The sequence below is a fragment of the Mustela nivalis genome (assembly GCF_964662115.1).
Source record: "Mustela nivalis genome assembly, chromosome: 17".
Lineage (NCBI taxonomy): Eukaryota > Metazoa > Chordata > Mammalia > Carnivora > Mustelidae > Mustela > Mustela nivalis.
This window is the reverse complement of record NC_139036.1, coordinates 29448000-29472167: the sequence shown is the minus strand read 5'-3', so window position 1 is coordinate 29472167 and position 24168 is coordinate 29448000. Positions and strand designations below refer to the sequence as shown.

The 24168-nt window shown below is 42.4% G+C and overlaps 1 protein-coding gene across 2 annotated transcripts in view; it reads left to right on the top strand.

Moving 5' to 3' along the window:
- Nucleotides 1-24168, top strand: part of LOC309851128 (uncharacterized protein) — an 82931-nt gene that overhangs the window by 31595 nt on the left and 27168 nt on the right. Inside the window, exon 3 of one of the 2 annotated variants that reach the window (XR_014304633.1) lies at nucleotides 14940-15052. The gene's annotated coding sequence lies outside the window, so the exon portion shown is untranslated. Of the gene's footprint in view, nucleotides 1-14939; nucleotides 15053-24168 lie in introns of those variants that run through there. The other variant, XM_082705956.1, reaches the window with a different exon arrangement.

Sequence of the window (24168 nt, the reverse complement as noted above, 5' to 3'; positions counted from 1 at the left end):
GTTAATAATTCCAAAAGGAAAATGTATGTTTTGAGACCTGGCAGACATGATCTTAACCAAGCAATCACACTTTGGCATCACCAGTGGTAAGACAATGGGCAGCCTTCTGATCTTATGCACTAAGAGGTACATAGCACCCCCTATGTCGAATTCTTGCCTGAATCTAAACAAGGAAATAGTTAGGCAAATCCAGAATTAAGGGGGAGGGGGGGACATGTAACACAACTAGCTTAAAATGTCATGGAAACCACCGAAAGGCAGATATTTTTCTTGACCAAGAGGGAGTCAACAGAAAACAACCAAAGGCAATGTGTAAATCTTCATTAAATTGCATGTTAGAGGAGAAATAAAAATCTTTATAAAGGATATTTTTAAAGTCTTAAAAAAAAAAGAGGGGGGGGATGCCTGGGTGGCTCAGTTGGTTAAGCATCTGCCTTCATCTCAGGCCATCATCCCAGGGTCCTGGGATTAAGTCCGAGTCTGCTTCTCCCTTTGCTGCACTACCCCTGCTTGTGTTCTTCTCTCTCTTTCTCTCTGACAAATAAATAAAATCTTTAAATTAAAAAAAAAAAAAAGACAATTTAAAGACCACTGGAGAAATTTGAATATAGAGAACATCTTATATTCAATTGTATTATTGAATTAATGTTAATTTTCTTAGGTGTGATACTAGTGGTATTGTGGTTATTTATTAGAATGTCCTTTTTCTAGAAGATCCATATTTTAGGCATTTAGGAGTGAAGTGTCATGATGACTGCATCCTCCTTTTTTTTTAAGACTTTATTTTTAGTGGGTGGCTGAGGTGGTTAAGCATCTGCCTTTGACTCAGATCATGATCTCCAGGCCCTGAGATCGAGCCCCACTTCGGGCTCCCAGATCAGTGGGGAGTCTGCTTCTCCTCCTCCCTGTGCCTCTCCCCCTGCTTGTGCTGTCTCTGTGTTTCTCTCTCTCTCTTTTTCAAATGAATAAATAAAACCTTTTAAAAAAAAGATTTTATTTTTAAGTAATCTCTACACCCAGCGTGCAGCTCGAACTTTTAACCCTGAGATCAAGAAATGTATGCTCTGGGGCCCTGGGGGCTCAGTGGGTTAAGCATCAAACTCTTGGTTTTGGCTCAGGTCATGATCTTGCAGTGCTGGGATTGAGACCCTCTGTGCTGAGCAGAGCCTGCTTTGAATTCTTCCTCCCTCTTCTTCACCCACTGCTTCTTCTCTGGTGTGTGCTCTCTCTCTCTCCCTCTCTCTAATAAATACATAAAATCTTAAAAAAAAAAGAGAGAGTTGTATGTTCTACCAAATGAGCCAGTCAAGCACCTCCTGCATCTTTTTTAAAAAGTATGGGTGAATGTGTGTGTGTGTGTGTGTGTGTGTGTGTGTGTGTAGAGGCAAGTGTGGCAAAATGTTAAGAATCAGTAAATTTATGTAAAGGATTTAGGATGTTTATTCAGCTATTCTTTTAACTTCTTTGGAGGTTTAAAGCTTTTCCAAAAAAAGAAAAACTCTCGGACTTCATACTATACCTTAGAAGAGTATTGTCGTGAACAGTTGTCATAGTCGCCTTCTGGTAGATACTATGATATGCTAGCTAGACATCCTGATGCAAGGTCTAGGTGTCACATAAGGATTATCAGTTAAAAAAAAAAAATTTTAGTGCTGGTACAAGTCAGACGCTATTTTAGGCAACTGGGATACTTAAATGAACAAAACGGCAGTCTCCTGTCCTGTAGAGCTTATATTGGGGAAGGCTGGAGGGGTCAGGCAGACAGAAACAATAAACATAACAAGTAAATTGTGCAGTGCTGTGGTAGAAAATAGTACAGAAGGGGTTGGGAGAAGTTGGGGAATATTAAGGTGGAGATTTAGATACATAAATGAAAAGAGCGCCAAGATTGGTTTAAGGGATACTGAGATAATAATCCTATTCTAGGATATTCCTGGAGAATCCTGCACCTCTTTATTACACAAAGCCATTTCCATTGTATCACAGGCAGACTAGGCTGAATCCCGCCTAGGGCAATCACCTGTCCTCCTTTGACCAGGACCAAGGGATTTCCTAAGAATGGGGCATTCAAAGCTAGGACTGGGACAGCCCCAGGCAAACTGGCATGGTTGGTCACCCTAATACTGCTACTTCCCACTTGTACAACCTTGAGCAAATCGTTAACTTCCCAGATTCTTGGTTTCCTCATCTATAAAAAGGAGATTATAGGGTGCCTGGGTGGCTCAGTGGGTTGGGCCTCTAGCTGCGGCTCGGGTTATGGTGTCAGGGTCCTGGGATCGAGTCCTGTATTGGGCCAGATCTCTGCTCAGCGGGGAGCCTCCTTTCCCCCCCCCACCCCCCCCCCGCTCTGCCTGCCTCTCTGCCTACTTGTGATCTCTCTCTCTATCAAATAAATAGGTGAAATCTTTAAAAAAAAATTATATATATGTGCTACAAAATGAATGAACCTTGAAAATACTATGCTGAGTGAAAGAAGTCCAACACAAGCATCATGTATTATATGATGATTCCATTTATAGGAAATTTCCAGAATAGGCATATCCATAGAGACAGCAGATTAGTGGTGGCCAGGGCCTGGAGGGAGAGGGGAAGTAGGGTATGAGTGCTAAGGGTATGAGATTTCTTTTGGGGGTGAGGAAAATGTTCTAGAGTTAGGTAGTAGCAGTTGTACTGCCCTGTACATATACTAAAAAAACCACGGAGCTGTACATTTTACGAGGGCAAATTTTAGGGTATGTGAATGATACCTCAATGAAGCTGTTATTTAAAAAGTTCAGTAACCCAGCATCACCATATAATCAACAATTCCACTCTTAGGAACAGGCAGATCTATAGAGACAGACACAAAATCAGCGGTGACCTCAGACTGGGAGGAGTGGAGGAAAATGAGGAATGTGACTGCTCCTGGGAATGGGCTTGCTTTCTGGAGGGATGGAAATGTTCTAAAATGGATTGTGGTAATGCTTACACATCTCTGTCAGTATACTAAAAACTACGGAATGGTACACTTCAAGATTTTATTTATTTATTTGAGAGAGAGAGATCAGGAGCAGGGCAGGGGTAGGGAGAGAGAGAGCATGAGTCGGGGGAGGGACAGAGGGAAAGAGAGAAGCAGTCTCCCTGTTGAGCAGGGAGCCCAATGTCAGACTGGATCCCAGGACTCTGGGATCATGAGCTGAGCTCAACGCAGGTATTTAACTGACTGAGCCACCCCGGGGCCCCCTTTGCATGGTACACTTTAAATGGATGAATCAACTTGCATGGTGTGTGAATTATACCTCAATAAAGCCATTAAATAGGTAATACAGTAAAAGTATTTCAGGTTAAACAAAGGAGATTATAAACCCTGTGTGAGGTCTACATGAGTCTTTGCTCTCATAATGCTCCCACTCCCTCCCCAACACGTACTGTTTATCACCCCAAATCATCATCGTATATGCTTTCTTTCTTGCCCACTGAGCTGAGAACCCTTTGAGAACAGAACTTTCTAATTCACGGAGGGCCACTTTCCGGGGCATGGAACCTACACAGTCACACAAGACCCCATACTCAGAAGAGCCCCCCATGTTTGGCTTAAGGCTCTGCTGTCACTGTCTTGAAATGCTTAATTTCTGAACAAGCTGCAGGCACCCCTCATTTCCATTTCTCCCTGGGCCCTGCTAATTTTGTAGCTCTACTGAATCCACCTTTGTACCCCAAGCATTTAGCATAGTACTGATGCTCCGTGGGTGTTCTCTTTCCCAATCCCAGTACCCTGAGACTTTGCTCAGAACAGTGCATTGACCTTCAATTTATCCCGAGTCTCCTACGTGCCAGGAAGCGTGTCAGCAGCTGGGGACACGGTGGGAAGCCCAGGTGGGCAGCAGGCGGCGGCAAGGGAACTGGAACAGCCCAGGAGGAGGCTGTTCCCGCAGGTAAATGTACCCACCTAACCATTCGTCTCAGACGGCAATGACGTTCAACTCATTTGTACTTTCAATTCGAGAAAAACACATCACCTTGGGATCCGAATTTGCGGGTTCTGCTTTAATGCAGAAACTAGAAGACTCTGATGAATGAGGATGGAACGTCAGTTCTTTTCCATGGTGGGACTAAAAAGTCGACTCTGCCTTTTTTTGGTCTGTTACATTGTCATCTGTTGTTAAAGAGATCTGTCAGCACCTTTTAATTCCATTTAGTTTCTATGTACAAAACAGAGACTAGGCACTGCGACTGATGGGAAGATTGTAGCTGGGTCTTTTTAAGCTTGTCTTTGAGCTCTTTGGAGAGTGATTCTGGTGGGATACAACGTCATGGGGAATCCGCAGAGAGCAGCTTGAGTCTAATTCCTGATCAACCTCCCTTATACTTGCTAGATGTTCTTTATTATGGTGAATTCCAGGGCAATTCCTTAATCTCTCTAAACTTCAGTTTTCTAATCAGTTCATGCCTAGTGTCAAAGGGCAATCGTAAAGATTTTTTTTTTAATTAAAAAAGATTTTTTTTAAAGATTTTATTTATTTATTTGACAGAGAGAGAGAGATCACAAGCAGCCAGACAGGCAGGCAGAGAGAGAGGGGGAAGCAGGCTCCCCGCTGAGCAGAGAGCCCGATGCGGGGCTCAATTCCACAATCCTGAGATCATGACCTGAGCTGAAGGCAGAGGCTTAACCCACTGAGCCACCCAGGCACCCTGCAATCGTAAAGATTGAATGAGATAGTGCATGCCTAACTTTTGGCATGGTGTCTGACACTTAGTAAGAAAGCCCCAGTGAAAACAAAGCCTAAAACATCCTGTAAAACTGTGTTTTTTCACATCCTCATGGCTAAATAGGACTGTTCTGTCATACAGCCACACATCATAAAATACCTGTCCCTACAGCTGCTGTTTTACTTCTAGCTGGTGGATGATTAACTTTTTATAAGAAAACACAAAACGCCCTGTAATATTACAGCTCATCTGTGATAGAAACTTGAGAGAGGTCTGACCAAATTTGACAACAGTCCTAAAATTTTACTCCAGAAGCTCTTCTTCATAAAAAAGATCATAAAAGATGAATTTTTAACAATGATGCTGGAGGAAAGATGACTGATCTTTATATCCTCTCCTTAGACAATTAAACTTAAAATGATATTAAAAATTGTTGTCACATAAGAAGACAAAGTATTTGTAGCCAAAAAAAAAGTAGGAGAAAGTATTATAGTTGTGTTAAGCAGTCAATTCATAGAAATAGGATACTCTACTATTTTTCTGAACTTGATATTTATAATACTTAAACTTTTGTAAACATGAAATTTTGTGGTTGCTTCTCAGATTCAAAATAAATATTCATTTCATTTCTTTTTTTAGAAATAGAAAAAGTACTTTTTTTTTTTTTAAGATTTTATTTATTTATTTGAGACAGAGACCGTGCGAGAGAACATGAGCGAGGAGAAGGTCAGAGGGAGAAGCAGACTCCCCATAGAGCTGGGAGCCCGATGTGGGACTCGATCCCGGGACTCCAGGATCATGACCTGAGCCGAAGGCAGTCGTCCAACCAACTGAGCCACCCAGGCGCCCGAAAAAGTACTTTTTGAATTCATTACATGAAATGGATTAACACAGACGTTGAATTTCAGATTAAAATGACATAGATCTAGCATAATTTATTTATTTATTATAAGAACAATTAAACTATATACTCCTTCATCAATTAATTTTTAATAAAAATGTGTAGCTTAAACAAGTTTTTTTATTAGGATCATGATAAAATGCATATTATTTTTCAGGAATGTGAGTGAGTACACATACTGATCAGATGTTTTTATTTTTTAAGATTTTATTTATTTATTTGAGAGAGAGAGAGAAAGACAGCAGGGGGAGTGGCAGGCTCCCTAATGAGCAGAGAGCCTGATGTGGGGCTTGATCCCAGAGCCCTGGAATCATGACCTGATCTGAAGGCCGAATGCACCCCTCACAGCAATCTTTTTAAAATGTAGGAAAGCTCATGTCTTTTGTCCAATTGAAACCATTTAATAGTTTCCCATCACACCTAGAAGAAAATCGAAATTCTTCCCTTAGCTAACAAAGCTATAGCTGGCTTTTATACATAGGGGCAGACTTAAATTTTGTAGGGTCTAAAACTTAGATTATTTACTTGTTTGTGGTGTAGACTTTTTAAGAAAAAGAAAATTTTAAATCACAATTAAAAATTAAATTGAAAGCACCTGATCAGGGTGCCTGGGTGGCTCAGTTGGTTAAGCATCTGGGCTGGGGATCGAGCCCCACAACAGGCTCCCTGCTCAGCAGGGCATCTGTTTTTCCTGTTACCCTTCACCCTGCTCATGATCGATCTCTCTCTCTCAAATAAATATATTAAAATCTTTAAAAAATTGCTGTATCTGCTGGATTATATGGGAAGTGGGGTCATGGAGAAGAGGGACTGTGTCCATGCTTATAGTGACTAAGTGTGGAATATGGCCATATCATTCTTCAAAAGCCAGGACAAAGGTTCAGGGCAGGAGGTGAAAAGCCCCAACTGGGAAGAGCTAAAAAGCTCTGCGTAGATTCAGAAATATTAAGGAAGGAGTTGAATTTCCTATAGGAGGGGGGCTCAGGTTCAGGGAACTGTGATCTGTGAGGGCTGGAGGATTTAGGGACATGGGGAATCCTTGACTGGCAGGAACAATAAAAACACAGAGGGAGCAAAACTGGAACGAGAGAAATTGGTTGGGCTGAAAGTATAATAATAATCATAAAACAATAATAATAATAGCTAACACTTCCTGAGTACTCACCGTGGGCCAAGCACTGTTCTGTGCATGTATTAACCCATTTGTTTTAGAAAAACATATTTCTAAAGATGTTTTAGAGCATAGAGCATAGAGCATAGAGCTCTATGGGGTGCTCTATGTGCCAAGCTAAGGAATGTAGGCATATTTTACTGACAGTGGGGAAGTTTTTGAGCAGGTATTATTACAAAGTAAAAGAGAGGAATCAGAATTGCTTTGATGGGGGGCCTGAAGACCCCCTGAAATTTTTTTTTTAATTTATTTATCAGAGAGAGAGAGGGGGAGAGAGCGAGCACAGGCAGACAGAATGGCAGGCAGAGGCAGAGGGAGAAGCAGGCTCCCTGCCGAGCAAGGAGCCTGATATGGGACTCGATCCCAGGACGCTGGGATCATGACCTGAGCCGAAGGCAGCTGCTTAACCAACTGAGCCACCCAGGCATCCCTACCCCCTGAAATTTTGATTAATAGTCACACTATTTGTGTGACTAGCCATATATGTCTTTTGGGGGGGTTCTTTTTTAAAAATTTAAATTCAATTAATTAACATAGTGTTTATTATTAGTTTCAGAGGTATGGTTCAGTGATTCATCAGTCTTACATAATAACCCAGGGCTCATTACATCACGTGCCTTCCTTCATGCCTGTCATCTAATTACCCCACCCCCACGCCCTTCCTCTCCAGCAACCCTCAGTTTGTTTCCTATGATTAAAAGTCTCAGGGCACCTGGGTGGCTTGGTGGGTTAAGCCTCTGCTTTCGGCTCAGGTCATGATCCCCGGGTCCTGGGATCGAGCCCCGCATCGGGCTCTCTGCTCAGCGGGGAGTCTCTTCCCCCTCTCTCTCTGCCTGCCTCTCTGCCTACTTGTGATCTCTCTCTGACAAATAAATAAATAAATAATCTTAAAAAAAAAAAAAAGAGTCTCTTATGGTTTGTCTTCCTCTCTGATTTTGTCTTGTTTTATTTGTCCCCTGTTTGTTTCCTTTGGTAACCAGAATCATGCTGTATGTATTGTTTTTTGATGTGCTTGTTGGAAAGGTTCTCAGCCTAGCACACTCCTTTTATCCATTATCCATTCCACAGAATTGAAATTATGGAAGACTTCACAAATTTGCATGTCATCCTTGCACAGGGGCCACGCTCTTCATCTCTGTGACATTCCAATTTTAGTGTATGTGCCACTGAAGCGAGCAGAGCCATATTTTTCTTTTTCTGGGGAAAGCCAGTAACTTCTATCCAATCTTAAAGGCTGAGACTTCAAACAAGACTAAGAATCACTGACTTAGCAGTTTCCAGCCTAGATGAGCCACAGCACAGTAGTAGCATTGAAGGAAAAAGGGGTCCCAGGGAAAGCAGGAAAGGAGGTGGGATTGGCTGGAAGAGTAGCCAGAATCACTTCCTCTGCAATCCATTGCTCTGATGAGGATGCTGTAAGTGGACCTTCCAGTGAGCGCTAGAGATGGAGAACGCAGCCCTCCAGAAACTGTGTGAGCAGCAGCTGCAGGCAGGGACCTGACCTCCATCACAAGCTGGAATTTGAATGACATTGTCAAGGAAAACAGAAAAGAAGGCCAAGGACAGATCTTTGAATGTATTTAATCTGTCTGCGGTGCCTTTTCCTAAGTGCTTTCTGACATTATTTTTCTCTATGCAGGAAACTCACATTTTGAACTTTAGTTCCTAAAATACATTAAATCACACTGTGGCGGGACAGGAGTGCACGCACATAATGACTACTTATGTGGTTCACTTCTCATCGGAGGAAATTATCTTCTCAAAACGATGGGGTGCACCTGACCCTGTTAGAAAGAGTGTGGGTATTTTTGAGCTAAGTTAGGAAGTGTGTAGGATAATTGTTATCACTCAGTGGTGGAATCTCAGGAACCCACAGAATTTCTCCTTTCTCTGGAGAGGAAGAAAAAGATACCTGTTACTCTTTCCCTGCTCATGCCAAGAAAGCTACTTAAAATATTTGAGTTGAGGGGTGCCTAGGTGGCTCAGTGGGTTAAAGCCTCTGCCTTCGGCTCAGGTCATGATCCCAGGCTCCTGGGATGGAGCCCAGCATCGATCTGCTCGGCGGGGAGCCTGCTGCCCCCTCTCTCTCTCTGCCTGCCTCTCGGCTTGCTTGTGATCTTTGTCTGTCAAAAAATAAATAAATAAATAAATAAATAAATAAATAAATAAAATCTTTAAAAAAAAAAGAATATTAAAGTTGATACAAATTGATAGCTTCTGTCCCCATTCAATGGTCCCAACCTAGCTATACTGCTGTGTGGCAATACCTTGAAGAATAGTTAACATTTTCCCAAGAGTCTGTGGAATTTTATGTGGATATGTGATTTCAAGAGGAAAGGAGCAGCAGTTCTGATCAGTCGCACCCAGAAACTACTTCGTTGTCAACGTCATGCAACTCTGTAGAAACAGTAAAATGTCCATAAATGACCATCACGGTCACCATAGCTAACATGTATTGAGTGCTTGCTTGTTGTTTACCAGACACTGAATTAAGGCCATATATTCATTATCCATTTAATCAGCACACAAATCCCATAAGATAACTTCTGTTGATGGGTCTGATTTTATGGATGCAGAAATTGACACCTAGTGAACAAAATTCATGTTCCTAACTACTGCCAGAGTATTCCTGCTTTCCTCTGGGGCAGGACCCCTCTGCAGACCTTCACAGAGCCACAATCCAGCCTTTGGGCCTGAGCCATCCATTCAATCAGGCCATCGTAAACACCCTTTGATCTTCCAAGGTACACATGAACTCTGCTTCCCGAGGCATCCTTCTGGTTCCGAACTTTGCCTGTCTGGATCTAAGTGTCCTTACCTTCGTGTGAACTTCAAACATTACTGGCTTCCCTTAGAAGGCAGCTAGGTTTGGTCCCACCACCTATAGACGTTGGGGGCACCACTAAAGAAATAGGGGCCTGGATTAAACACACCCCCAGCAGTGAGGCTGGTCCTAAGAAAACACTCAACTTTTGCAGGCAGACAGAAAAAATACTGACAGGTTAGAGACATGGAGATGTACACTCAGGGATGCCAGGGAGCTAGATCACTGAAGGGGAGCATCAAGATTGGTAAGGCTAGGTGCTGTAGGGCAAAAGGCACAACCCAGAATATCAGAGGCTTCCTGATTGGTGAGAAATTCCAGAAGGGTCAATATTTAAGAACCAAGACAGGTGCCAGGGGACGGATATTCCCCACTTGTACCCCCTGTTATGGGTTGAATTTTGTCCCTTCAAAATTCATATGTTGGAGTCCCAAGCTCCAGTACCTTGGAATGTAATCTTGTTTGGAAATAGGGTCCTTACAGATGTCATTATTTAAGATAAGGCCATTATGGGGCGGCGGCGGGTGGGGGGGAGCTAATCCAATATGACTGGTGTCATACAAAAAGGGATAATTTGACAAAGACACACACACAGAGAATGTCATGGGAGAGGGCGCCTGGGTGGCTCAGTGGGTTATGCCTCTGCCTTTGGCTCAGGTCATGATCTCAGGGTCTTGGGATCGAGCATCGGGCTCTCCGCTCAGTGGGGAGCCTGCTTTGCCCCCTCTACCTGGCTCTCTGCCTACTTGTGATCTCTCTGTCAAATAAATAAATAAAATCTTAAAAAAAAAAAAAAAAAGAATGTCATGGGAGAGTGAAGGCAGAGATCAGGGTGATGCTTCTACAAGTCAAGAAATGCCGGGGCACCTGGGTGGCTCAGTGGGTTAAGCTGCTACCTTCGCCTCAGGTCATGATCTCAGGGTCCTGGGATCGAGTCCCGCATCGGGCTCTCTGCTCAGCAGGGAGCCTGCTTCCCTCTCTCTCTCTGCCTGCCTCTCCATCTACTTGTGATTTCTCTCTGTCAAATAAATACATAAAATCTTTAAAAAAAAAAGAAAGAAAGAAAAGAAATGCCAAAGAAGGCCAACAAACCCCAGAAACTAGGAGAGGCACAAAATGGAATCTTCCTTACAGTCCTCAGAAAGCATCGATGCTGCTGACACCTGGGTCTCAGACCTCTAGCTTCGGGAACTGCGAGACAATAAGCATCTGTTGTCGAGGCCACCCAGTTTGCGGTTCTTTGTAACACAACCCTCACACCCTCCCTTTCTCTAAAATTGGAGATCTGTTCCATTCTACTTCTGGCCACTCTAATCCTGGTTTCCTGAACCGAGTCCTCAGAGGAAGCTTATGGAAGCCAAGAGCTTTTCAATCAAAATGGCTCCTGCAGAGTTGGGGGGGGGTTGTTTTTGTTTTTTTTAAAGATTTTTATTTATTTATTTGACAGACAGAGATCACAAGTAGGCCGAGGGGAAGGCAGAGAGAGAGGGGGAAGCAGGCTCCCCGCCGAGCAGAGAGCCCGATGCGAGGCTCCATCGCAGGACCCTGGGATCATGACCTGAGCCGAAGGCAGAGGCTTAACCCACTGAGCCACCCAGGCGCCCCTCCTGCAGAGTTTGTAACGTACGCAGAGCTCATTGGAAGTCAGCAGGCAGAGTGCCATGGGTACTTCCGACCCTGCCTTTGCACTGTTAGGACACTTTGTCCTCTAGGCACCAGGGCTTCAAGGAGGGGGGTGGGGTCCTCTCTCATGGATCAAACTATTCAACCCCAAATCTGGAACAGGGTTTTGGCTTAAACTGGCTCCTACAAGTCTTTGTTCTCAGCTTCTCTCCCCTTTCATTGTCATCAGGCTGTTACCAATTTGCCTGATGAAGGCTGCAGGTTTCCATGGTTACCTACAAGCATGCAGCCAGGTGTCGTTCCTCGGAGCCTGCAGGATAGAGCCAATAACAGGGTCTCTGGCACAATAAAAAGGACCTGGATCCCATGATCAAAATGGGGTTCTGGGGACAACTGGGTCTCAGAAGCAAGTCAGAAGCCCAGGAATGAGAGCTGGGCATGAAGGCAGAGGCAGAGCAGCAATTCTCCAGTACGCACTACGGGCTGCCGGCTGCAGACCTCTTGCTATGACCCTGGTGCTACACCCCCCACTTCATGTACATTATTTCCTTTTGGCCCTTGGTTACTAAAGCCTTCTGTTTCATCGAAGAAGGAACTGAGTTTTACGAGACGTATTAAAGATCACTGAGCAGCTGGTAGGTCAGAGAAAGGGTTTGAACCCAGGTGCGGAAGATCTTCATCTATCCCAGCAGATCTGCTTTCTGTTCTTGTCCACCCCACAGGCTGCTGTGCACGGGCTGTGGACAGCCTCTCTTGCCCCTCTCTGCCGCTGAGTCTTTACTGGAAAGCCCTGCAGACAAAGGGGAAGGAAGGGAGAGGCTACTTCCTGCTGGTTATGCCCCAGGACAGCCGCTTTTCCAGAATCCTGTTCCATATTTCTCTCCTTGTGGCTTTGAGTTTTGGGCTGCTATTCTTGACAGTTACTGCTTTTTCCCTTGTGGTTGCCCAGGACCACTCTTTTGTCGGAAAATCTTTTTTTTTTTTTTTTTTTAAATATTTTGTTTGTTTATTTGACAGACAGAGATCACAAGTAGAGAAACAGGCAGAGAAAGAGAGAGGAAGGGAAGCAGGCTCCTTGCTGAGCAGAGAGCCCGATGCGGGGCTCGATCCCAGGACCCTGAGATCATGACCGGAGCCAAAGGCAGAGGCTTTAACCCACTGAGCTAGTGGTTTAAGGCTTTAACCCACTGAGCCAGTGGTTTAAGGAAAATCCTTAAGCCATCTTTTTTCTAATGAGACCCTGACTGGGACAGCAGGTCTGCCAGGGCTCTAGTGTCGAGTCCCCGAGTATTGGGCCAGTGCTCCTTAAACCCCTGCAGCCACGGACGAGACTGCTCTCTGAGATTTGGGGCTGTGGGAAGGTATGCCGAATCTGAGGTGGTTGTCCAGTGGTTTGAGGTGTGCGGAGGGACCACAGCACAGACTAGAGAATTAAGCAGGTCTGATACTCACCTCTAAGGACTTTCACTTCTCTGGTGGCCTTTCCTGTCCCAGCAGCTCCCTAGTGATGACTTAACACCAGTGAGTCTAGCTAACTGTATATTCTGAGTGAATAGTCCCCACCAGATGACTCTCACTTCAGACACCAGCTCCAATTTTGTGGGTTCCCAGGAGCATCCTCACTTCAGACTAGCTGGCTATACATTCAGAGGGTTCTATGACCTCCCTCAATTCTATAATTTGCTAGAACAACACACTATACTTAGCACTATACTTATGATTACTGTTTTTTGTTTGTTTGTTTGTTTGTTTTACATTTTATTTATTTGTCAGAGAGAAAGAGAGCACAAGCAGGGAGGCAGCAGGCAGAGGGAGAAGCAGGCTCCGCACTGAGCAAAGAGCCCAATGTGGGGCTCAATGGCAGGACCCCCTGATCATGACGTGAGCAGAAGGCAGACGCTTAACTGACTGAGCCACGCAGGGTCCTCACTTACTATTACTGTTTTATTACAGCACAAGAATACAAATTAAAATCAGTCAAGGAAGAGACACAAGGGCAGAGTCCAGGAGGGGTAGAAACATAGAGCTTCTGGTCCTCTTCTCCCCATGGGGTCGTGGAGTCCCGACCACGGATGTGTGACAGTATGTTCATAACCTTGCCAACAAGGGAAGTTTACCCAAGACTTCAGAGTTTTTACTGGGGCTTGATCATATACTGCCTGTGAGATCAATGCAGTTGATAGGGCGTTTCCAGAAGAGGATTTAACTTGAAATCAGGTTTAGGGTTAGGCATAAGATCATAAGATAAAAGTGACTCTAGATAACATGCAGAGGACTAAAGTATAAGCTCTTGGTTATGATTAAAAATGCACTGGAGGGGCGCCTGGGTGACTCAGTGTTTAAGCCTCTGCTTTCTGCTCAGGTCATGATCCCTGGTCCTGGGATCAAGCCCCGCATCGGTCTCTCCGCTTGGCAGGGAGCCTGCTTCCTCCTCTCTCTCTGCCTGCCCCTCTGCCTACTCCTGATCTCTGTCTGTCAAATAAATAGATAAAATCTTTTTAAACAAATGTACTGGAAGTAGAAAAAAAATATTGATCTTGGTCTTTTTGGGCAGTAGGAGGTCACTGCAAGTGGGTGAAAGAGGTCTTTGTTAAGACTACAGATTAAATGCAAGCTGAAACATTTCTGTGCGTTGTTTTTTCTGACCTGGGCATAAACTCACTCTGCAGTTCTCTTTTTTCTACATTTTTCATATCTCACGGACAACTTATCCCTTTATTTTTAGGTTCATTTCTATTTTTATACATGTAGCTCATGTCTATAATAGTATGAAAGTTGCCTAGATTTCTAATAAAAAAAAATCAGTCCCCTGCCACATCTCTCTAGACCTCCCGGTTCGACTCCCCAGAGGCAATCACTTTAACTCTTTTAGCTGTTTTTTTTTCTAATATATTCCTCTTTCTAAATAGAATATTCTATTTAACTTCTTGACTGCCTTAGATACAATCTACTGACTCTCCACGTTGGTAGATAAGGATTTCTTTTCTCCATACCAGCTTTCCCATTTCCCTTTTTCCTATGTTCCCTGCATAAGCACATCAACAATTTTTCTTATACCAAAGGCAAGCGTTTTCGTTATTAGGGCCACGCAAATGCTGGTGACCAACAAGCAAAGTTGCTTTCCCGACCACACTCCCTTTCTTCAACAGTTTTCATTTATCCTATGTTAAAAATTGTCATGGGTTTTCCTTTGTTTATTTGTCCATGAACCCATCCAGTTTTCCCCAAACATTTCAGTACTTCATCATCTACATACCAACAATGTGCCCCAATTATTTGCATACGCCACTTCCACCGTTTTCCCAGCGCTCCCCCAGAATCTTCCTTTGTGCTCCTATATGGGCAGAATGTTCTCTGGAGCTGTACACAGCTGCCAATCTGGAAATTGCTAGCCTTTTATTTTATGTGTTGCTAAAGTGTTAAAAAAAAAAAAACTGATGCTCATACACTATACGTTCTAAAGTGTCTTTTTCATAATAAATCCCTATTTGAATTTTAAATGGTAATCTAATAATTCACTGTTTTGAAAACTAGAAAATAAAGGAAATGAATGAGGCATTTCATCTGCCATTCTGCTTTTTCTATTCTAACAGTGTCTTTGGATAACCACATGGTAGGTAAAGGAAAATTTCTCTTCATGAAACTTCCAGATAACAAATGATAAAAGCATCTTTGAAATAAAATATCAGCATTTTGTAATTCTTTTTTTTTTTTTCCTTTTTATTATGTAGGCTCCACACCCAGCATGGAGCCCAACACGTGGCTTGAAGTCATGATTTTGAGATCAAGACCTGAGCTGAGATCGAGAGTCAGGTGTTTAACTGACTGAACCACCCAGGTGCCCCATCATTTTGTAATTCTCTTTCTTCTTCTTTTTAAGAAATTTATTTATTTATTTATTTGAGAGAGAGGGCACATGTGCACGCACGGGGGAGGGAGACGGGGGAGGGAGAGGAAAAGGGAGAGAATCTCAAGCAGACTCCACGCTAACCACAAAGTCCCATGTAGGGCTCAATCTCAAAACCCAAGATCATGACCTGAGCTGAAACCAAGAGATGATCACTCAACTGACTGAGCCAGGCAGATGCTGCCTACATTGCAATTCTTTTTTAATATTTTATTTATTTGTCAGAGAGAGAGAGAGCACAAGCAGGGGAGCAGGAGGCAGAGGGAGAAGCAGGCTCCCCTCTGAGCAGGGAGCCCGATGCAGGACTCAATCCCTAGACCCTAATCCTTTTATTCCATCACCTGAGCTGAAGGCAGACACTTAAACAACTGAACCACCCAGGTGTCCCCCATTTTGTAATTCTTTTTTTTTTTTTTTAAGATTTTATTTATTTATTTGACAGACAAAGATCACAAGTAGGCAGAGAGGCAGGCAGAGACAGAGAGAGGAGGAAGCAGGCTCCCTGCTGAGCAGAGAGCCAGATGCAGGGCTCTATCCCAGGACTCTGGGATCATGCCTGAGCCGAAGGCAGGGGCTTTAACCCACTGAGCCACTCAGGCGCCCCCCATTTTGTAATTCTTAACAAACTAATGTATCTAGTCACTGAGCACCAATGACTGGTGATGTCATGAAAAGACAACCAGATATTATGTGCATCCCAGTGAAAGAACTGAATACCACCTATAAAGTAGAGTTGGTTAAAAAAAAAAAAAAATCAAACTTGAATCTGATTAAGCATCGATATCCAATTAACAATATACAGGAAATACATATTAAAATTAAAAACAAAACAAAACAAAAAAACAAGGGGCACCTGGGTGGCTCAGGTCATGATCCCAAGGTCCTGGAATCCTCATTGGGCTCCTTGCCCTGTGGGGAGCCTGCTTCTCCCTCTCCCTGTGCTGCTCCCCTTGCTTGTGCTTTCTCTTGCTCTCTGTCAAATAAATGAATAAGATCTTAAAAAAAAAAAAAAAAAAAAAAGAACTCAAGCAAAATTGCACCTCAGGGTGCAGGCAGCAAAACCCAGATTATGGGAAACGTTAGGACAAATAACCTGATTTATTCAACTAATAAATTGCAAAGAAGAGAAAAATGGGATGGTAATGGTTTAAAATTTAAAGTGACTTAAAAGACATAATCTACATTACAATATGTGGTCCTTACTTTGGTTTTGGTTCAAGCACACTAAAAAAAATTATGACATTCATTTATGAGACATTGGAAATTTAAATGCTAAACATTTGATTATTTTGAGATTATTGTTAATAATTTGGGTTGATCAAATTGTTTGATGAAATTCTTATATTTGGGGCACCTAGGTGGCTCAGTCTGTGAAGCATCCAACTCTTGGTTTCAGCTCAGGTTTTGGTCTTGGGGTCGTGGGATCACTGGGAGTTGTGCTCCATGCTCAGTGGGGATTCTGCTTGGGATTTCTCTCCCAGTGTCTCTGCCCTACCCTACCTCCCCACTCACTCGGGTACATGCATGCTCTCTTTCTCTCTCGAATAAAAAAAAAATTCTTATCCTTTTGAAAATACCTAGAAGCACTCTGAGCCCTGGATTATTGGGGATTTTTGTGGAGGCATCATCACATAGGTATGATGGATCTTCTCTGGATTGGAGAAATGGGGGTGGGGGGAGGAGGGGCTGAAATTTCCAAGCTTTTAATCATGGCTTGGTCTTTCTTGTGACCATCCAGGAACCCACCAAAGGTCACCTCGTGAGAATAAAAGATATTCCTATCACCGAGAAAATGACAAAGATCTTTGGAGCTCTATGTCAGGAACCAGAGTCAAAGACTACGTGTTAGAACAAAAAATTCCTCTCCTACCCCCTGTTTACAAGAGTTATAGGAGTTCTGTGCCAGGAACCAAGGGCAGAGATCAATATATATATTTCTTATTTTTTCTTATTTATTCCATAAAATGGTATCTCACTTTTAACATTGTGATGCAACCTCCAAGATTTTGTCGTGATGATACCTTATTAAAAATAACAGCATCAGTGATCCCAGTAGTTAACATTTATGGAGCGAGTCCCAGGCACTGTGTTAAAAGCTTTCTGTGCATTACCTCATTCAGTGCTCACCACAATCTTATGAGGTTGATATTATTATTGGCTCTATTTCATAAACGAGGAAACTAAGGCCCTATTTCAAGTCACTGGAAAGTCCCAGACTCCCACCCAAGGATATTTAAGTGCAGAGCCTGTGCTGTTAACCTCTAAGCTATCTTTCCTCTAAATTAGGAAATTAGGTTTGAGGAAGATCATTTATTTGTTTATACCACTGCCTTGTTCCAGAAAGGATTTCAGGCATCTGGTTAAGTAACTTGTCTAAGATCAACCAGACAATAAGTGGAAGGGCCAGGAGTCAAATCTCTTTCTCTCATGAACTGTATAAACTAAGTGAGATAACACAGATGTAGACCCACATCATATATTTCCTCATAAACATGGGAAGGGGAAATGGGGACATTTTCTTTGGCTGGTTTTCATTTTCATTCTGGTTAGACATGTTCTCAGCGTTAGAGTCCCTTGCATTATCTTTAGAGAAAGAATGAATAGGGCAAGAGGGATTCCAGAATAACAGGACTGGGGAGTTCCGACACGGGCTGCCCATGACAAGTCGATGGAAGCAAAAGGCCCAAGACTATGGTGAGAGACATGCTTGGTACATGCAGGCAACCTGTAAACACGGCTTAGTAAATACAGTCTTTTTAATTTTTTTTAAGATTTTATTTATTTATTTGTAGACAGAGATCACAAGTAGGCAGAGAGGCAGGCAGAGAGAGAGAGAGCGGAGGAAGCAGGCTCCTTGACGAGCAGAGAGCCTGATGCGGGGCTTGATCCCTGGACCCTGAGATCATGACCTGAGCCGAAGGCAGAGGATTTTACCCAGGTGCCCCAGTAAATACAGTCTTCAGAAGGAAAAGGGAGAGAGAGAGAGAGAGAGCAAAGAGAGGGTAGTCTAAGGAGACAAAAGAGAGGAGCCATCTCTGGGAAGTGGGGAGAAGTGGTGAGGGTTGGGGAGGGCACTTAAACCTATTCAAGTGTGAGAATAAAAATAATGATTGAATTTGGTTGTGCATGGTTTCAAAGAAAAGTATGAAAGGAAAACACCACCCAAACAGCCGTCTTTTAAAAACTGTATGTCCTGGGCGCCTGGATGGCTCAGTGGGTTAAGCTGCTGCCTTCGGCTCAGGTCATGATCTCAGGGTCCTGGGATCGAGTCCTGCATCGGGCTCTCTGCTCAGCAGGGAGCCTGCTGCCTCCTCTCTCTCTGCCTACTTGTGATCTCTCTCTGTCAAATAAATAAATAAAACCTTTAAAACAAAACAAAAAACTGCGTGTCCTAAAAGTCACTTATCTCAACTCAAGGACAGTCCCTGCAACTCTGAGCAATTGAGTTTTGTCAATCCCTCTGGGTCCTCTCTTCTTGAGTCTAGCATTGCCCTTCTAAAGCAAACACTTAATCCATTTTTTTTTTTTTACCCCTAAGACTCAGTCCACATGAGGTTGTATAAAGAACTATCTTTTCTTGGCAATAACTTGAAAAATAAATAGAATAAAATATATACTCATTCTTTTTTCTATTCCTAAACAGTGACACATTCATTTGTTTTCAGTTTGAATTATTGTAAAAACATCGCAGGACTTGTTCTTAATCTTTCTCTCTCTCTCTCTTCCTTTCTTCCAACTTCTTTCTCTCTCTCTCTCTCTTTCTTTCTTTCCTTCTTTCTCTCTTTCCTTTTAAAGAAGGAGCCTGTCTCAACTTAGTATCCTTAACCAAACATGCTTTAGTCTCAGGGCAAGAACTGGCTATAAAGAAAATATGGTTCTTTTAATAGCAGCTCTTTTGCCCTGGCTGTTCACAGAAAGCTAACTATGAAGGCAAGTTGCATTTGAAACTTCTCATTAAGAACCATGATGTTTTACTTAGTTGGACTGTGCCCCTTGGATAATGTGAAACAGAAGTCACTTATTGAGAGGCAGGGACAGGAAGAGGAAATGGCTGACCTATAACTAGAGTTCTCCAAAGGTGGTAGGTACATTTATTAATCCCTTGGGACCTATATTCAGTCAGCAACTTGAGCTGCCTAGCACGTGTGTTGAGTAATGTTTAAATCGTTAGAGTGCACGTACAGGAATTTAATATTGCAGAAATTTTTTTTTTCACCATCCCTCCTCTCTAGACATTTCCTTTCTTGCCTAAACTATGCAAATAACATTAAAAAAAAAAAGGCAACTCAATTCAGGCTTGTCGGATAGAATCCTGTGGAATATTGATCCTTAGAACTTCTCTTTTGCACCAGACATGGACAAAGAGTCCTCTGTTCTCAGTCTATTAATCCAGGGCAAAGAAATTTCCGTATCTCCTGTGTTTAGTGTGAAGTTGTTCCTTCTTTTTTCAAAGGTGGCATAATGTATATATTTATTTTTAAATATATGTATATTCCATTTTTTAAAGGTAAGTAACTTAATCTTGTTTTAAGGATTCAAAAAACACTTCTCTGAGGTAATGGAAGGAGTTGCAAATTCTGCAAAGTAAATGACAAAACCATCGTGTTCTAGATATACATAGAAACATGCAAATCATAGAAAATATAACATTATGATCACCAGTGTCTAAAAGCCTGACCTACATTAAATTTAATCCCTCACTGACTACTTTGTAATGCCTCAGGTCCAATGCAAACATCAGCCCTGACACAAATGCAACAGAGTCACAAATGTATTAGCCCTAACTGCTCCATAAAATGATTTGAGACCTAGAAGATGTGTGCCCTGGTACTATTTTTAAAAATTATGACTGGTAAGACAGTCTCAGCTCTGAGAAGTCTTGAAAGAAAAATGACTCATTCCATAAAGGCATTTTTATAAGGCAAGTGGATTTAGAATATAATGGTGACATTTAGTCATTATAAAGGAGATAATTTCATGAAGACTAATTTGATATTTATAACAGCATCATTGTCAATTAAATTTTTGTAAAGAGTAAAAGTGAATCAAAGGTCCTTGGTGAGCAAAGAAAGATGAAGTGGAGGCTCTGTAACGGGTTAGTTAGAGGGTAGAAGAGAAGAAGGAAAACAGAGGAGGATTGTACTAATTGTTGCAGTTTTTCATTTCTAATTCCACTGATGCTTGGGTGGTATCACAGCATTGTAGCAGAATCAAAGCCGTTAGGATTATATAAATATATACAAGTCCAGGATTCTATGGCCAAATCGTCTTGTGGATTTCATTGTCACCTTTATTTTTCTCTTTGGATTACCCATCCCTTGTACTAGTTTTTCTTGTGCAAAGCTTCCTGAAGAGTTTGTTTCGTTACAATTTTTGGTTAGTGACCCGTCCTTGAGAGACAGTTGTTTACTACATTCTAAAAAAGCCACACACAAGGAGTGTCTCCATTGTTCTTCGCTTACACATTCCAATCTATTCAAATTGTGGGCCAACTTGTTTTTCTATTGTTTGCAGTCGATAGCCTCATATATCCTGCATTACCTTCTGAGGACAATGCAGGTATTGTAAATGTCAGAAACATACATAAGTAATCAAACACCATTGTATAACATATTGTGCCAAGAATGTATTTTTCACACATGTGTGTTAGTGAAGAAATAAAACCCTGAAAGTGAAGTATTTTCTATTAGTATTTTCTATTTTTGCCCTGGAGCAAAAATTAATTGACATTTAGGCATAACTGAGTGACTTTTAATTGAAACCTGGCTTATTTTACCAGCTCAAATCTGGGAGCTAAATCACATTTTGAGTCTATGGATTTATGACTAGAGTAAGTTTATGCTGAATTAGCTTTTAAAGAATGTTTTTTCTTAGAAAAATGGCATTAGCTCCAAAATATATGTTCTTTGGTCAGTTTATTGCACCCAAAACAAAATTACTGAAATTTGACAATAGCATGAAACATTCACCTTAATTAATAATCGTACATATTTGAGAGTAAATTATATTTAATAATTGTTTCCTAAGGTCCCAACACCACCAGAGCAGCAAACAACTATTTCATTTTTAGGACAGAGAATATGAAGCTTTATCCCTTAATTATGAAGGCTAAGTTTTACTGAAACTGTTCAGTAGTCCCCCTTTAACTGCAGTCTTGCTTTCTGCCATTTTAGTTTCCTGCAGTCAGCTATCATCTGGAAGCAAATGATCTTTCTGACGGATTCTCAGAATGTCCATAGCAGTCTAACACTGTGTCACAACACCTACATCATTCACCTCGCTTTGTCTCCTCACATAGGCATCCTAATTTCACATCATCAGGAGAAGAAAGGTAAGTATAGTGATGGGGGAAACAAAGACAGAAGAAAAATTATTATTTTTTAAAATTTTATTTATTTATTTGATAGAGATCACAAGTATGCAGAGAGGCAGGCAGAGAGAGAGAGAGAGAGAGGGAAGCAGGCTCCCTGCTGAGCAGAGAGCCCGATGCGGGACTCGATCCCAGGACCTGAGATCATGACCTGATCCGAAGGCAGCAGCTTAACCCACTGAGCCACCCAGGTGCCCCAGAAGAAAAATTATTAAATTTCCTTACTACTCACAGCCCACTGACAAGTCCTTGAAACGGGCAGTGTGACATTCCTCTAGGGATCAACTGCCTCGAGGTTGACACTTTGCTAAGGGCAAAAGGCAATCCTAGTGTGACACCCGTCCACACCCATCCTATAAGCATATTTTAACATACAAAAATTCCTTTGGAAACTTTCTTTATCTCTATCTCCCAAGATAGATGTTGACAATCATCCCCCAAGCAGATGGCCCACCGATATACATCTGAAGGGTCTCATGATGAAGGTTTTATGAGATGGCAATAAATGACCCTCCCCAACAATACCTAGCCCTCTCAAGGTCCTGGAAACCTTTCTTCCACAATTCCTTAGAGACTTAGGCTATCTCTAACCCCCTTCCAACTTGAAAGTATATAATGGGCCACTCTTCCTGACCCCAGGGCACTTCTTTCTGCCCATGGGGTCCTTTCCCCATGCTTTAATAAAATCACCTTTTTACACCAAAGACATCTCAAGAATTCTTTCTTGGCAATTGGCTTCAAATCCTAACATCTTTCCCACATCATGTAATACAATATTTTGAGAGAGAGAAACCACATTCACATAACTTTTATTACAGCATAGTGTTATAATTATTCTATTTCATAATTAGTCTGCTGTTACTCTTACATGCCTCATTTGCATATTAAACTGTATTGAAGAAAAGGCAAGATGGTGGAGGAGTAGGAGAACTGAATTTTATCTTGGCCCAGGAATTCAGCTAGATAGTTATCAAACCATTCTGAACACCTACAAACTCAACAGGAGATCAAAGAAAAGAAGGGCATCAGTTCTATGAACAGAAAAGCCACCACTTTTCTGGTGATGGGACCAGAAGGTAGGACTTGTGGAGAAGCAAATCCTACGCGACATACGGGAAGCTAGACCACGGGGGAAAGGGAGGGAGCCTCCGTTAGCCGGCTCCCGGCAAGTGATAGAACAGCAGAGCACAAAATCGGAACTTTTAGAAGTCTGCTCTGCAGAGGAACTTACCTAAAGTGGCTAAGTGGGGGTGGGTGGTAGGGAGGATGGGGAGAAACCCTCCCTGGGACGGTGTGGTCTCAAGACCCTCCGGGTCACAGAAGGACTGTGGTGCCTGAGTGCAGCAGAGCTCTCCGGTATCAGAGAGGGGAAGCCAGCTGCAAAGATAGAGCTGAGGAGGGGGCTATCAGCTTGGGGTTGCCATAAACCATGATCCCTGGCACAGCCGGCCACTGCTCTTTGAGCAGGGACCCCACAAGTAGCAGATCCAGGGAGACACACCTCCCTTGCTTCCCCTGGGGGAGCGCCGCGGAAGTCCGTAGCAGGAACCTGATGGGTTTAGACACTCCAAATGGGGTCATGCACCAGAGATAGAAATGCTCAGTCATAGGCTGGGTGAGCATGGAATGCCGCCGTTGACAAGGAAGACAAGATGGATTGACTGCTTTTCTGTGAGGGCTCACTGAGCAAGGGGACCCTGAACTCTCAGCTCCTCCAGGTCAGAGATTAGGAGGCCGCCATTTTCATTCTCCTCCTCCAAAGTGGTAGGGAAAGCATTCAGGGAACAAAAACTCTGAGAGCGAACCCCAGCAGATTACATAGCCTGGCCCCTGACAAGGGCAGTGCAGTTCCGCCTCGGTCAAAGACATTTGAGGATCACTGCAACAGGCCCCTGCCCCAGAAGATCACATCCAGCCAAGACCAAGTTCACCAATCAATGAGAACTGCCAAACTCCAGACTTAGGGAAATACAGCACATAGAATTCATGGCTTCCCCCCTCCATGATTCTTTAGTCTTTCAAAGTTAAACTTTTAAAGTTTTCTTTCTTTTTTCTTTTTTTAAATTTTTTTTCCTATTTTAACCAATATCTTATCAATACCTTTAAAAAAATCTTTTTAAATTTTCATTTTTACAGTCATATTTTGTCCCTTCATTGTATTTAAATTTATTTTTTGTATATGTGTAAGTTTTTCTTTATTTCAAATTTTGGGATACAGTTTCTTCTAACAGACCAAAATAGACCCTCAGTCTAGTGTAGGGCTTTGTTCTAGTCTCCTGCCTGATCACATTCTCTGCCCTCCATCTTTTTCTTTAAATTTTTTTCCTCTTTTTCAACCAACTTCTTTTTTTTTTTTTTAAGATTTTATTTATTTATTTAATGGAGAAAGAGATCACAAGCAGGCAAAGAGGCAGGCAGAGAGAGAGGGAGAAGCAGGCTCCCCACTGAGCAGAGAGCCCGATGCGGGGCTCAATTCCAGGACCCTGAGATCATGACCTGAGCTGAAGGCAGAGGCTTAACCCACTGAGCCACCCAGGTGCCCCTTCAACCAACTTCTTATCTTATTGATTCCTTTTTTAAAATTTTCATCTTTATAGTTGTATTCCATCCCTTCATTGTATTTACCCTTATTTTTATGTGTGTGTATATATACATACATACATATACGTACATATACGTACAT